The sequence below is a fragment of the Cupressus sempervirens genome, chromosome 11 (assembly GCF_028749045.1).
Source record: "Cupressus sempervirens isolate cs-2001-9-10 chromosome 11, ASM2874904v1, whole genome shotgun sequence".
NCBI lineage: Eukaryota > Viridiplantae > Streptophyta > Pinopsida > Cupressales > Cupressaceae > Cupressus > Cupressus sempervirens.
Genome location: NC_143128.1, coordinates 482,864,778 through 482,878,963, shown reverse-complemented (window position 1 = coordinate 482,878,963; position 14,186 = coordinate 482,864,778).

Genomic DNA, 14,186 nt, shown 5'->3' with positions numbered 1-14,186 from the left:
ATAGAAACTTGGGCATGGAGCATTTGACGATGTGTGCAAACACATGCTAGGAAACTTACAGTAATCACCTGTTTATAATGCTTGATTTTTTTTCCAAGTCATACCATGTGCAAACAATGTTATGGAAGATGTCTTATGGTTACCATTGTCATATCATTACTATCTACTCCCTCACAGGGATGATATTGGGACCTATTCATGAACATAGACAATCTTGCTTAAGTTCCTTGCTGAGCAATTTGTTGAGTTCCTCGTCATGAGACTCTTGAGATGCAACACCTCTGATCTTCTTGTTGATGTAACAACTCAACCCAATGAAGATAAAAATGCATATGGAAAGCACAAGGTATATCAATTTAATCACAATATTAGGTGTTTTCTAGAGTAATGGTGGTGAATGGCAGAGGTGAGGAGGGGCATGCATTGAGTAAAACAAGTGCCAATGCTACCACAACTGTAATCTAAAACTTAATGCTTGGACTATTGAACCTTTCCTTATTTTATGGCATGTTTGGCTTGAGAGAAATCAAAGGATTTTTCATGATATGCAGTTTGAGATCTGGCACCTGTGGGGGAAAATTGCTAGCTCTCTTCATGAAACACTCCTAGCTAAATGTGACATTGGTGGAGGTTTGGATCCTAGTGATGCTGGTATTTACTCACGCCTTTCATTTCCTCTTCAGGGTGGCACTCCCTCATTCCCCCACAGACACTCTAGGAATAGAGCTAGGCTGTGCTCTCAGCATGTTAATCATGAGGGGCATTGGTCTCCTCTCAAGGATAGAGTTCTTAAAATCAATGTTGATGGTTCTTCTTGGGGAAATCTTGGACCAGCTGGTATTGGGGGAGTTGGGCATGATAGCTCTGGTGATATTCAGTTTCTGTTTTCTATATACAAGGGTTACCATACAAATAACCTCATGGAAGCCCTTGCTATCTTGGTTTTAGTGGAATGTAGTATTGTCAACATGGATGGAGAAGAATTATTTGTGAGACTGACTCACAAGTGGTTGTGAATTTATTGAATAGATGGAACCTTGTGGATGTGGATTCGCATTTGGCTTTGGTTATTTAGCAGATCACTCAGTTATGCAATTCTCTAGATTCTGTGTCTTTTATGCATATCCCTCATGAGTGGAACATTGTGGTTAATTGTTTAGCTAAATGGCCGTTAGAGCATGTGCCGGATTGGAACATTACTGATCATGCAATGCTTCCCCTTGATTTATCTCAAATGTTGGATCAACTTGTGGACCAGGATAAATCTCTACAGTTCTCTTTGTTTCTTCTGTTGTTCTATTTTCTTTGGTATTCAATAAATTTTTTACCCCTCTTTTAGCTAAAAAGAAAATTTCTAAATAAACCAACCATTACTAGTTCTACCTGCAAATTTCTTCTTTTTCCTACCATTTATGCCATGACCATTAAAATTATAGCTCTTGTAGGATGAATTTAGACTTGAAAATATATCCTATTCTTTTTGTCATGGAAAAACTCTGCATTTAGAGTTTACCAAATTTTTAATTTTCTCAAATGTATTATTGATGTGGTTACAGTACCTCATGGATTATCTTGATTTAATATTGAAATCAAATTCTATCTATTTCTCTCTTAATTTAACTTGTTGTAAATGCATGTGGGAATCTCATTCTCATTTATTACATTTTTAAATTGAAGTGTGACCAATTTGGATATCCATTGGCTTATTGAGGTCCTTAGAAAGCTGAACATCAACATAGACATAATGATTCGAGTGAGATGAATTAAAAAAGGTTTCATGTTCTACACAAATGATAGAACCCACGAGGATGCAATCTAAGAATGAAATCTCCAAAAAGGCAGAGGTAAAATTCTAACCAAACCTGCAAGACCCATAATTTTCATTTTTGAGAAATTCATGGGTACAATATTGACATGCACTAAGTGAGATCAAATTGGGCATGATTGACATTAATAAAACAAAAAGAATTCTTCATGAGATTTTGTATGGACTATGGGAAATATCATGTGAGGTAAGCATTTGCCAAAAGTCATGAAGCACAACTTCAGGGTAATTACATTCATGAAATATATAATAAGGATACAAATTTTAAGTAACTTTTAGGCTTTATTATATTATGAAATTGAAAGAATAATATTTAGAGTAAGTCAAAATATTTATCTCATGAAATATCTTTAAAATGAATTTCTTAAGATCTTTGAGGAGAAGAGCTATAAGATGTTGTCATCAAGATTTTAACCTTACCAATAATGGTTAAAATGTTAGATTATTTGGTGACAATTTTCTTTATAGAAATATGACAACTTTGCATTTCTAATCCAATTGCCTCGTTTGTACAACTAATTTTTTTAATATTTTATAAGATTAACCTCATTATAGTTCCAATGTTCCTTGTTTAATATGATAATCCAACATGCATCACTCTCTAAAGGAGTAAAAAAGATAGTTTCTCATAATATTTTATTCAAGCTTCTATTATTGAGTCATAATAATTGATATGTAGAAAGATAATGAACAATGATCTAGTAAAATATAGTTATATACTTAATTAATTAGAAAATAAACTAAAACTTTGAAAAACATACAAACACTTGCAAATCTTAAACATTGAAATTTAATCTTCCAAACTCGACAATATCTTATCAAAAAATGCATTGGTATGCTTATCTAACAATTATAAACCTTCTACCCAAGACCAGGGGAAAAATATGCTCAAATAAAAGTTTACTTTGAAAAATTCATCAATATGCTTATCTAACAATTCTAAACCTTCTAGCCAAGAATGAGGAAAAAATATGCTCAAATGAAAATTTACTTTGAGAAAATATTGTGTCTCTATATCATTTTAGAAATTGTCAAATGTTTGGGCTTATATTTAATAGTTTTCATTTATAGCCCATGTTGAACAAAGCAAAATGATGAGAGATGGGAGGAGGATAAATCAAGATATATTAAAACTTACATAATGTCAAATCAAATATGAAACCATATTAACTAATTGAATAACTTCAAAGGAAAGTGTGCAAGTGTAGATCACAATATTTGATAGAGGGATACTAAATATTTTATGTGGAAAATCCAGTGAGGAAAAAACTATAGTGTGAGTTAACTCCCACTAAATTAACTAGGTGTTCTATATTTTTTAAAGGCTCATTGGGTAAGGAAGCTTACTACTCTTGAAAAGGACTCGCTGAAGAGATACTATGAAGATACAATATCTCAAGCCATGATACATAAAACATTGGATAAGAAAAATAATGAGCTAAATTTCTATAGAAGAAGCATACATCACATGTACTTAAATTGTTGTTTGCTTTTCACACAATGACTCCATCAAATAACTTTATGCAGTTATTACTCAGAGCCTCAAAATAGATTCAACCATCACACTTTTTAAATAATTTGATCTTCTTTTTGTATCTTTTGCGTCCCCTTAAAATGTTAATCAAGTAGACTCTAAAAGACCTTTAGATGAAAACTTTAGTAATTACATAGATTGACTCCAAATAATATGAATTGAGAAGTAAAAATAGATTTGTACAAATTATGTAAACCACAATCATATTGCAAGTACATGACAACACATATCCCAAAGCAAATTTGAAAGGTCGAGGTCAACCAAAAATGAAGGAACCAAATGTTGTGAACCCAAATAATAGCAATATCATCAATACTATTAACTATTTAGCTTTGTATTACTAAGAGAACAAAAAAAACATATAGATTTAAAAAATGAAATAAATGTGGATTTTCTAAGAACCTCCACAACCATATCCAAAAGTTATTTATCATTGTGTGTGAAAAAGAGGAAACCCATTCAACTATAGAGATTAGAGAATCCCAAAAAATTGACACTTTAATGCATTTAATATTGTAATGTGAGAATTTCAAAAAATTTAATCCCTATTCTAGTTTTCTCTTCGGACCTAGTTTATGAGATATATTTTATTCTTATTCCCATTCAAAGGATGTTGATATGGAAGGATGCATATGGTGTTACCCCCTAGTGGGATGGCTAAAATTTAATTTTGATAGGGTGGCCAAAGGGAACCATGGGTCAGTTGGGTGTGGGGGAGGGATAAGAAATGACTTTGGCCATTGTATTGTCATGGTGGTGCTCCCTTTGGGATATCAAACTAAGCACCCCATCGGAGCTATGGTGGAACTTTAGTCTCTCATACTTCTTGAGGATATGGGCTTCTCTAAGCTTTGGTTGTAAGTTAATTCATACAGTATTATTAGATGCCTCAAGGATCTTTCTCATCCCTTTTGGTCTATTTAGAATATTATTGTTAATGCTAGAAATATTATTAATTCCTTTGAAAAATGTGTTATTTCTCATGGTTACAGAAAAGGAAATGTGATGGATGACTTTCTCGTGAATGTGGTAGCCAAGTTTAGTACATGATCCATGTGATAGGGTGAACATGAGCTCCCCATTGAAGTGAAGACATGGTTGAATGATGATATCATTCAAGACAACATGTAAATTATGTTCAACGATTAAAATGCACTTTCCCATAGTATGAGACATGATGAAAAGTAAAGATAATTATCCTTCTAACAAAAGAGATAATAAATTTTAGCAAGATGTTGCACACTTTGTGGGTTCCTTCTCCTTTTATGTGGTATCTTATTTCCAAATTTGCTTGATTGTGTTGTAAATGTTGTTGGGTGGTGGTTGTTTGCATGTGATTTGTGCTCTAGATGATTGAGATAGTTATTATGGGGGATAATATAAAGAGAAAGGAGCCTTTTTCATGTGAGGACTAGAAGAAGAAAATAAGGGTTTCAAAGATTTTGGAGGTAGGTGCTATGATTCCCTTCATGGAGTACCTACATGGGGAAAACCCTACTATTTCTAAGCTTTTCAAGATAGAAAGAGGGTAAGATGGTGATACAAAGGAGGAAAATTAAGGTTGGTGAGGGGATTATAGTTGAAGTCACTAACTAGTATGCTGTGTGATGACAATAAATATTACAAGAAATGGACTCATCTTATTTATTTTACCCAAAAGGAGACTTTAAACAAGAGAAAATTTGCTCTAATCCAACTAAAAATATTGTGTACAAAAGGGGAAATGAGAAATATTTGAATGCATCTTGAAATAAATAGGACGATTAAAACTTCATATTTGAATTCTCAATTATCAAAATCTTGAAATGAATTGTAGCTATAGATCTATGACCTAGATACATGTAGGTCTTTGCATCTAAATCTTCAATGCCAGTAGAGAGGGATAGAATTTAAATATCATCTTGTACCATGCATTTTATGTCTAAAGATTTTTTTGACCTAGATAATATTTGTCCTAGGATGCCTAGACCAAAAATATAGACTTTCATGTTATTCATGAATACTAACCTTAATTTTAATGCTAATATGCTTTCATTATTTTAGATTCCCTTACTCTCCCTCCTTTATTAAAACCCATAAACTTCAATATATATATCTCACCTATTACTTTTCTTTCCACTATAGGGATCGCATACATTATTCTTAGCACATTTTGAAGATTCTATCCTACACTTCATGGATTCATTCTATTGTAAATGAAGAAAATAGGATTTAAAAAGAGGCTCATATAGAACCAAATGAAGGGAGTAATAAAATTACAAAAATAAATTAGTTTGCAAAAGGAACATACTTAATAATTTTTTCAAAAGGAAGCATAAATCATATACAATTCAATAGGCTAATAAATACAATAGCCTTTAGACTAAAAAAGGTCAAGTATCAATGTTTCACACATTAATGTTTTTACCCCACCTCATAAGAGCTCAATACATTTTAATCTAGATTTTAAGAAATAAGTGTAGAGATAATAAAGAAAAATCTAATGATCACCATTTTGACTTGCACCATATGTAGACATTCATTTTGGTGACAAAAGAGTTTCCTCATACAAAAATGCCCCCATAATAATCATGGTCATTGTTTGTGGTACTTTGTTCTCTTTTGGAAGTTTTTGTATGCTACTATACTTTTGGAACCCATCTTTTTGAATTCCCCTTGCATATGGGGGGTATGGTGATCAACTGTGACTATGGGCCATGTGGGCCTGGAACTTTTATCGAGCACCACATCACCCATTATTCTATATAGAGGATAGTCTAGATTGAAATGTTAGCATAGGAAAAACACATTTGAATTTGATGTGGTTAGTTGGACATCTTCACTTACATTGTCTATTACCTAAAATAGCCACCCTTTTCAACTTAGGAGGACTAGAGACTTAATAGTGGCATGACTATGCTTGTATCCATAAGGTTATCATTGCTTTGTCCTTGTACCTACCTCATTAGGCACTCAAATTTTAACAATTCAAGTTACCTACAAATATCCTATAATGATATTGATATTTCATTCATAGTAAATCAAATATGTGATTGAGCCTACCCATATTTTAGAGTTATTAGGTTAATATATTACTCACCTACTATTTATTTTAGAAAGCCAAGGAAAAATTTGAAGTAAGAATAAGGACTCATGGATATATAATATAGAATCATCACGATGCAGGCTTCATGACACAAATATCTAAGAGCGTAGAACATGTATATTGAATGACCAATGATCACCAAGAAAAAAATGTCGATCACATAGCTAGTAGATATTTGATTTGATGACTTATAGGGTATTATGTACAATGTCACCTACCACAAATTTTCCCTTTACCGATCCATCCAAATACAAAGTGGAACCACTTAAAATTTTAGCATGGGTTATGTAAAAAATTGTCAATTAAATTAAAAATGATCAATGAAAATATATATCATTGTTTGAATGGGACCAAAATGATGTTGTAATTATATGGATAGCCTAAAATATGAAAAATAACATAGTTAATCCAAATAAAAGAACTATACAAAATGTAAAGAGTTCAATTATGAGCACCCCTCTCCCATTTCCTAAAAGTTGAGCATCTTTCCATTTACTTAAAGTTCTCTTTACCTTCTAGTTTTCACTATCAGTTGATTAACAACCCATAGAGTAACCACAAAAAACACACTAGCCACCCATATTTATGTTGATTTTATGAAAAATTATTCAATTGAATATCCATATTATTGAAAACTTAATCTTTGATAGGGATCGCTATTGGAAACTTACAATTGGAATGATTGTAGTTTTGTCATTGATATCAAATCTATTGATAAGACATATTTCTACCTAATCTAAATGTCATATCTATTTGATTGATGGAGAGGATTTGAGAAGTTGCTCATAACAATAGCACCTAGAGGAAAGTTTGAGTTATGAATTGGGAGTTATAATGGACATTTGATTTGATAGACTTTGATAAAGCAAAGTGATTGTTTATGTCAAGAAAGCCAAGGTAAGCCAAGCAATAGAGTAAAATACTAAGGAATTTTGAGTACTGCTAGTATTAACTGAGCTACAATTAGTGTCGAGAAAATATAGTGTTGACCAAGCATTAGCATTGACTGAGTGAGTCAGTTGATTCCAAGCTAAGAAGATTTACAATGACTGAGTAATTCAGTGATGAACGAGTGTCAATATTTAGAGATTGCTGAGTGATAGTATGAGAATGAATTCAAGGAAATCATGAGATCAAGCTGACACAGTTGATTTCTTGGGAGATGTAAATCCTGCTGAAAATAAGATTGATGAGTTGGATCATTAAATTCAAGGAGAGGATTAGGTAAAGACCTAACAGGAAAATTATAGAGAAGTTTCTAGAGGATGATCAAGAAGATGAACAGATACAATGAATTGAGTTGAACCTAATCGTAAACCCTAAGATCTATGATGGATGTAAAAAATGGTAAAGCGCGAATTGCCTATTTAAAGAGATACAAAGATGAACAATTGGTGCTATGTGTGTATATATGTGCAAAGTGAAAGTGTCTATGAATAGATGCACATAGAGCAAGGTTGATTAGAAACACACAAGTGTGAGTGAATGCAAAGTTAAAGGAGAAAGCTTGTAGAGATGATGCTGATGTTGTTAAGTGAATTTTAGAAGAAGGCTAAATTTTATTGAGAAGAGTGGACTGATTGCTTGAAGGGTTTTCGAGAAAATTAAGATCAGAGTTAGTGGAAGGCTTATCAGCAAGTCAACACAAGGACTAAACATAGATCTGAACCTACAAAAGTGAGTTGTAATCACAATAGATCAAAACCTACTATTTTCTTTCTAGTCATTGTAAGTAGTTTGTATTGAAATCCTTTTAAAAGAGGTTGACCTAATTGTTACTTGAAGACTTAATAGTTTGTGTAAATCCTTTTACTAGGTGACATTCGAAATGGAATGATCAAAGTCCTCTAACAAGGCCAATCCTAATAGGGTGATTAAATTCTGTAACAAGGTCACATTTAATAGTGTGTTTTGTAACCTTTAACAGGGTTGATTAATAATAGAGCTCACTTCAAAAGAGTGAAATAGAGTGACATGTTGCTGGTGGTTTTTCCCAAATTGGGTTTCCATGTAAAAATCCTAGTGTCAAATCCGTGATGATGCTTTGTATGTTTTAGATTCTATAATGTTTTCATTATGCAAAGAAAGTTATATTTAAGACAATATTTTTAGTAGAGAACAAGCAACAACAAGATTAGCACAACAACGAATGTTTTTTTTATTTTTCAAATGGTACATAAAGATCTTGAGTAACTAATTCACCCCCCTCTCACTTATTTTAAACATTTATAACAATTTGTATTAGAGCTCAGAGCTTACGAAGAAAAGTTTGAAGGTACTTATAGCTAAAGATCATGACTCATAAGATAGAAGTACCCAAGATGAACAAGGAGAATTTTCCTGCATGGCAGACCTTGATGAGGTTGCACATATCCAGTATCAATGATGATGCTATCAATTTTTTGGAAAATGAATATGTAAATATAAAAACTTCTCCTCTAACTACTAAAAAATTGAAACATAAGCTAGAACACAACCAAGCGATGTTGGAGAATTCCTCAGCCCTAATCTATGTCGAGTTTGATGACCTAAAAGAATGTGAAAATGCAAAGATGTGGGAAAACTAAAAACCATATATGGAGGTGATTGCAATGTCTGAAGAGCCAAATCAAAGAGCCTAAGAGGTAAATTTTATGACATGAGAATGATGAAAGGTGAGAACATAGTACAATACTTCACAAGAGTTGAAAAGGTTGTCAATGTTATTCAAGGTGCAAGTGGAGAAATCAAAGATGAAATAGTGATAAGGTGTTGATGACTCTACTCCCTATCTATGCCATTAGAGATTCTAAAATCCATGAAATGAGATGCTACCAGGTAAAAATTTGACCTTAGAAGGTGTAATTAGTAGACTTACTACTTTTGAGATGTCTAACTTTGATAACTACACAACTGCCACTATTGAATATGCTTTCAAGTCACAACTAGTTCTTAGCAAGAAGAAAGGTAAACATGTGAAGAGTGACAGTGATAGTTTTGATGATGACATTGATGAACTTGAAGCCCTTATTGAAAAATTATTTGGAAGAGGAAGAGATAAATACAAAGGTAAATTACCTATTATTTTATTTTCATGGAACAAAGTTGGTCATATTGCTACTAGATGTCCTGACAGAAAGGACAAGGATGAAAAAAGTAAAGAAAGTACAAAGGAAGAAGAGATGGAAAAGACTACAAGAGAAGCAAGGGTGAAAAAGGTAAGAAATATTTTTATATTGCTGAAGAAGAAATTGACAATGAATCTGAGAATAATGATGATGACGTTGTCTATGTTGCTATTAAAGAAGAATCGAAGAAGATGAGAAAATTACATTGATTTCATATGTAAACAAAAGTGATAGATGGATAATTGTCAGTGGATGTTCAAATCATATGATTGGTGAAAAAGATAAATTTGAATATATTGGTCCATACAAAGGTGGAAGTGTTAAATTTAGTAATGATATTCCATGTGTTGTGATAGGGAAGGAAACTATTCAATTGACTGACAAGATAGCATGTGACAATATTTATTGGGTTAAAGGACTTAACTATAATCTGTTGAGTGTTTCACAATTGAACAGATCAGGTTATAGAGTTGAGTTCAACAATAGGAAGGCTAAGATGCATGATGCCGATGGTAAGCTAGTTGGAAGTGGTGATTAAACAAGAGGTAATTTGTTCTATCTAGATCTATCAAGTGTGACATGTTTGTTTGCACAACAACAAGATGTTTGGTTATAGCACAAGAGATTATGTCATGTGAACTTTGACAAAATTTGGTGAATATTAGTAAGATGAAGAAAGTAAGAGGGTTGCCTTGTTAGAATTTTTTAGAATAACTGAGAGGGAGGTGGGGGGTGAATTAGTTATCCAAGGTCTAGATAGAAAATTACAACTTTTCAATGCTTAGTAGACCCATATGCATAAAAACTTGTCATGCATGCATTCATTAGATCATACAATACTTAAACTTTGTAGATTATTGTCCTAGGTCAAAACAACTTTGCATAAATGTAAACATGAAAAACCATAAGAACATTCACACAATTTGACACATGAATTTTACATGGAAACCCAATTTGGGAAAAACCACCAGTAACATGCTACTAATTCTCACTCTTCTGAAGTGATGCCCTATGAAAGGTCAACCCTATTAAAGGTTACAATACACACTATTAAATGTGACTTGGTTAAAGGATTTCAATCACCCTGTTAGGAGTGATCCTTGTTAGAGGACTTTAGACCATTCCATTAGAATGTCACCCATTTAAAGGATTTAAAAATGACTGTTAAGTCAACCTTAATCCAAAGGATTTTATCCACATTGATATAGTAATTAGAAAGTAATAGTAGGACTTGGTCATCACAACAAAAGAAATCTCTACAAATTGATAAATAGAACTTACATACATGACATGGTGCATATTGTTATAGTGTGAGGGCTTATTTTTTTTCGTATCATTCTAGTTAGTGTTAGTAATAATCTCCATAAAAGAAATCTAAGTATTTCAAATTATAGAGATAATTCATGTCTTGCAACATTTTTCATGTAGCAATTGTAAAGATTAGTTTCCTAGTAGTGTACCAATCAAGATGTACTTGAAGGCTCTTCACAACTTTGATAGTTTTCCTAAATAATCTAAGAAAACATATGCACTCACTAAGTTTTCACTATTTGGGAAGATAAACAATTGTATTTTCTCATTTTCATCAAATAAATGTCACGAGTTTAGAAAATACCCTCCTTCTTTTAATTCCCAAGCCCATTTTTCCAACTTTGCATGCACATTATTTTTTTGAATATGATTTGTCTCCTACATAAAATGCATGTACCATTTTTTATGACCTTAAATGCAACTACATCCATAGATCTTTTCTATATATGGATGGTTGAGGTGTCTCATCATTTTTGGATTTAAACTAAACTTATCACTTTAAATACTTTAAGATTAAGGAAACAATATGGAAAAGTGGGTTCTATGAGGTAAAATGAATGATATGTTTCACATAAATAAGAGTCCCAAACTTTTAGTCTATAAAATAAGGGGGTGCTTTGGCAAGACATTAGAAATTATTCTTAATTTAATTTTTTTATGTCACTCATCAATCATTTAATGTTTTTTAAACTCTTTAAATTTATTTATTTATCATTTTTTATTATTGTATCTGTTGTAGAGTATATTATTGTAATTACTTGTCCTTAACTACTGATTAGTGGTTTTCTATTTTAACCAATTAGGTGCAAGTATTTTTATTTTATTTTATTTTTCTAAAGTGTATATGTGAGATTTTTAATTTCTTATATTAACTTGATGGTCTTGTAATTTTGGGGTCTTTTAGGAGTGGATTTCAAGAAAGAATTACCCCAAATGATATTTAAGGAACATGAAATAAGAAGATGAAAAAGGATAAAACATTTTCAATAATGTTTTAATTTAGATAAAATAAAATAAAATATTAACATCTACAATTAAGTTATCATAGTAGCATTACATTTATATCATAAATTATAAATTATGTTTTGTTATAAATAATTTTATATTAAAAAATTAAAAAATATATATTTAAATACGTATGTACTCTTAAAAAAATAAAATGATAATTTAAATTGGAAGTTAGAAATTTTTTATGTAAAATTTCTACCTAAAATACAATGAAAATATTAAAAAGATATTTAAATATTAATTAAACTATATGAAATACAACTAATTTTGAATATTAAAATATTAGTCTACCTAATTACCTAATTAAACTATTATGACTTATTATTATACAAAATAACAAAGTTCATGAAATCATATTTGTTTTTATATCATTTTATATTATTATAATGTGATGTACAAAATAAAATTCAAGACTATATGATTAGTTTTTTTTAACTATAATTACAACACATAATTTATTAAATAAGACACTTCAAATTATTTAAGATATTTCAATAATAGTAAATAAAGTTTTAAAATAACTTTGAGCCCTAATGGTTTTTTAATGTAGGAAATCTAGAAATCATGAATCTAAATTATGAACTAGATCCTAAAGATTGAGGGGGAGAAAATGGAACAATCCACACCTATTCAAGTTGATGATACATATAAGTTTACTATTGAGAAAATTATTGGTGACATTGTTGAAGAAATTCCCACACAATCACAATTTTTTTTAAAGGAATCCTTACAACATTCATTGTATGCCTATTTGGATGCCACCTTTCTATGAGGCATTTCGTCCAATAGTTAACGTGGCATAAAACTTTATTAAAGTAGTAGGAGATGTAACATCTACTAAACACAGTCTATCCTTAATGTCCATAGGCTTCCCCAAAGCTCTCGTTACTCATAGGCTAGCTTCACACTTATCAATTGAATTTTCTCAATTGAAACAAATGTATCTAAAACATTTTAAACATAACACATTTCTTTGAGCCATTCTGTCAAGAAATGGAGGAGTGTTGTCTACGAGACTATTTCCAATTACATTAAATGAAAGATGCCCATCATTGATGGTTTATGCATATCTAAAATATGTTCCAATGCTCTCATTTTTGCACAGGATACTATTACACTAGAAATAGTTAACTAATCAACTTGGAGACCTGGGGAACAATGACACCTTTACATTCATCTAGGCAGGAATAACATTTGAATTCAACCTTTGTTTTTTGGTGTGTCACATCTACTAACTGCTGAAAAACATGAACCTTGGTAGTAATAGAAGTGTTTACTAGAACAAAAATTTCTATAACAATGAGATGGAGTAAAGAGGCCCACACCAGCCACAAAAGTGATCAAAGCTTCATATGCTAGTTAAGCCCAACCCTTGAAAATGATCTACCTAAGTGATCTTATAACTAATTGAAAACAACAACCAAAAAAGTAAATAGAGATGTAAATGAGATAAAATCATCTATATAAATAAAGATAGATGAAAAAATAGGAAGCAAAAAAGGAGAGATTAATACAAAGATTAAGAGTTCTATATAGAGACCAATATAATTGTTTTTGATATAAAAAGTGACAAAAAAAAGGGGGTCGACCCTTACAAACAAAAAGCTGGTAACCAACACATTATCAACAGTGACCAACAACAAACATAAAACTAACCAAAGCTTCACAAAACCACAGATCCTTATGTATGTAACTAACCAACATAATACTAAGAACAACTAAACTAAAATAAAAGTCTAGAAGATCTAACAACTACGAAAGTTCATCAAAATAACTGTTGGCATATCAAGCCAACCCAAGTCTTAGTTACAATTGGATACCAACAAAACCAGAAACAATAGAATAACATAAAAGTCTTGGATCCGGGGATCCCATTAAACTAAAAAACTCAATTTTCTTTTTTCTCCTTTCACTTCATAGCCAGTAGAATCTGTGACTAGTCATCAGCAAGGATTTTGAAGAGGAGCTTATGGTCCTCCATATCCATCCCAGTATCTTCCTTTTCCTATGCCACCAGCTGGAGGCTGGTGGCCATGACGTGAGTGACTTTGAGGGAAAATTTAGAGAAGGTAAAGAACCCTTCCTCTAAAATTTTAACCCTCTTATCCAAATTGGCATACACCTCCACTTGCTCCTCGGTCTCTTCCTTGATATCTATTTCCACCTTTTTTGCTTCCTCCTCAGCTTTTTGTACCTAGGTATCATCCTGAAAAACCCTTGAATTACTAGAAATATTAGGTTTTTCCTTAGTTGGGGACGTGATAGTTATGGGGGAGGTGTCCACTTTGCTGCTCTCTTCATATAAGGTTATGGGCT